General features: G+C 33.6%; 1 long non-coding RNA gene across 1 annotated transcript; it reads right to left on the bottom strand.

Moving 5' to 3' along the window:
- Nucleotides 1-855: 855 nt before the first annotated feature.
- Nucleotides 856-2,325, bottom strand: LOC139529995 (uncharacterized). The gene is made up of 3 exons (XR_011665936.1): nucleotides 1,972-2,325; nucleotides 1,537-1,615; nucleotides 856-974 (listed from the first exon to the last, which is right to left on the bottom strand). It is a non-coding gene; the product is annotated as an uncharacterized lncRNA (long non-coding RNA).
- Nucleotides 2,326-2,843: the final 518 nt, after the last annotated feature.

Genomic DNA, 2,843 nt, shown 5'->3' on the forward strand with positions numbered 1-2,843 from the left:
TCATCTCTGGCTTTATATGGGCTTTCACAATGTCACCTGTTTTACATTTGAGTTTTGAAGTCTTAGTCATATTCTCAAATGTCTTTAGTGGAGACCTCGAAATAGGACTGTAAATAGGTGTAATACCACCATTGATTTTTCCCTATTAGTCTTTGTTAAATTGGCACTTTTAAAAAAATCGTACAGTATTTACCTTTATTTCAACCAAAGAAATACTTTGCATGTGTAAAGTTCAATCCTTTCCAGTGATACAGTGAAAATTTCACACTACATTTCATTGCATATAAGAAAGTAACCATCGCCGAGGGTAGACAACCCAATTTTTACACTGTTATTTACTGGTTACCTGCTTTGGTAACCATGTAACCTTAACGTTCCAAAATATTTTATAAGACCATCAAATAAAAAAAGAATGATGCTTTCAGACACCCAACATACATATTTACGACTCAGAAAAATTTAAGTGCAATGAAATGCAGGGTTAATTTTCTACAACTGTCAAATTCAAGGGAATATTTTTTTAGGCCTACTTTCGTATGCAACCGGATGTGACGTACCATGATTTGGTGGTATTACACCTAAAGAACACCTAAATGTCAAATAAACTTAATGCAATTTTTTCCCCTCCAATTGCAAGTTATTTCAAGCATAACTGTCAAGTTTTGTCTCAGTCAGAACTATAGTTTCAGAGAAAATCACTATAATGTAAGGCCATATCCTACGGCAATTTCAGTCCAATTTCTTCGAAAAAATCCTAATTTCAGTGTATCATTATAAAATGCAGTGTTGACTAATATCTGATCATAAACTCATGATATATGCATTCAAACAATTAAATAGAATACAAAAGACAACTTTAAGATGATAAACAATTTTATTGCACCTTTTAGAGTTCATTTGAAGGTCTGTTTTGGTCTGTTTTGGTCCATTTTTTCTCCTTCCTTCCTTTTTCATCAAAACTTGATATCTTTTGTCTAAAAAATAAAGGAAATGTGATTATTTTCCCACAAAAATGAAATAAATGTAATGTTAAATCAATAATTAAAGTGTTTAAGCTGAAAGAACTGTCTCTATAAATGTTAACAGTCTACACGGAAGTTTCTATAAGCCCTTATGTGTAACTTGAGTTCTTGGTCTGTTCCCCTAGTGTGAGAAATAACGGTTCCCTTTCAGTCAATCATTTATTGCTACTGGTATCAAAGTCTTTTTATTTACTCGTAACAGTATATTTCTAATAGATTTACACAAAAAGTCCACTTTCTTGTATTTTACATTAGAAAATGGGGAGAAAGAGTAATAAAAAAATACCTCAAAATGTTTTTAAAAAGGGTTATGTCCCTTGGAATGCTGGTACAAAAAATAATTGGTAAGAATTATAACGTTTAAGTATGTGAGACTGGATTCTGGTGTGTATAAATCCAGGACAAATAAGTGTTTAGATGAGTTATTGTCTGTGCAAAATGTAGACGGCACAATGGCAAATTGTAAACTTTTGCGGCCAAAACAAAAAAAAACATGATGATAGTTGATACATACTTTAATGCTGAAGTGTCATCTGCAGACCAATTCACATATAAGATTTTTCAACAGAATGCTCTGCAGAACATGGTTAACACTGAAATAAAAAATTCACATGTTGTATAAACAAAACAAAAACTGTAAGGGTAATTTAAAATTTAACACAGTAATCTAAATACAGCTTTGTCTGTCCACCCATTTGACTAAGAAAACACCCGTAAACCCCCATTTCAAAGCAATTTTACCTCAAACGTACTTTCTGTGTCTAAATCCATTCCGAATAGTCCATGTTTACAATGTATGAACTGGTTTATTAATAACTTTTAAAAATGAAAGTACAATAGGGTCACGAGTGCACATTTAGTTTCCCTAAATAGGTGTAATACCACCATTGATTTTTCCCTATTAGTCTTTGTTAAATTGGCACTTTTAAAAAAATCGTACAGTATTTACCTTTATTTCAACCAAAGAAATACTTTGCATGTGTAAAGTTCAATCCTTTCCAGTGATACAGTGAAAATTTCACACTACATTTCATTGCATATAAGAAAGTAACCACCGCCGAGGGTAGACAACCCAATTTTTACACTGTTATTTACTGGTTACCTGCTTTGGTAACCATGTAACCTTAACGTTCCAAAATATTTTATAAGACCATCAAATAAAAAAAGAATGATGCTTTCAGACACCCAACATACATATTTACGACTCAGAAAAATTTAAGTGCAATGAAATGCAGGGTTAATTTTCTACAACTGTCAAATTCAAGGGAATATTTTTTTAGGCCTACTTTCGTATGCAACCGGATGTGACGTACCATGATTTGGTGGTATTACACCTAAAGAAAACACGGTTTTCACCTTCATTAAAGCAACCTTCGACAAAAGACTTGACCATTTGGTTGCCACGTTCAAGAGATTTTAGAAGAGAATCTTGAACGTCTTTTGAGGCTTGCATCCCTGTAGAAATATTGATCAAGTATTTTGGATGATCGGTGATGTTAAATGGATCAGTCATGTTTGAATGCACATAACTAACCAAATCAGACACATTTTGTTCGTCGCGATTCATTGTTGTTGGTTTGTTTTCTTCGTGCTCACCTTCTGTGTCGGTCGATAATCCAGATCTTGCTCTCATGTCAGCACTGAAATGCGCAAGAATATGCCTTGTAAGCATCCATCGAAGTAATGCTGGTTTTTTTCTTGTCAATCCTACAATGCCGCCACAACCTTTGGAATCTTTAATGATAGTTTTTTCTGTGGCCATGTCACTCCAGATACCATTAAAGGTTCCAGGCTTTTGTCTGACTGCAACCTCACCTGACA

Source organism: Mytilus edulis, chromosome 7 (assembly GCF_963676685.1).
Source record: "Mytilus edulis chromosome 7, xbMytEdul2.2, whole genome shotgun sequence".
In the NCBI taxonomy this organism is placed as follows: Eukaryota; Metazoa; Mollusca; class Bivalvia; order Mytilida; family Mytilidae; genus Mytilus; species Mytilus edulis.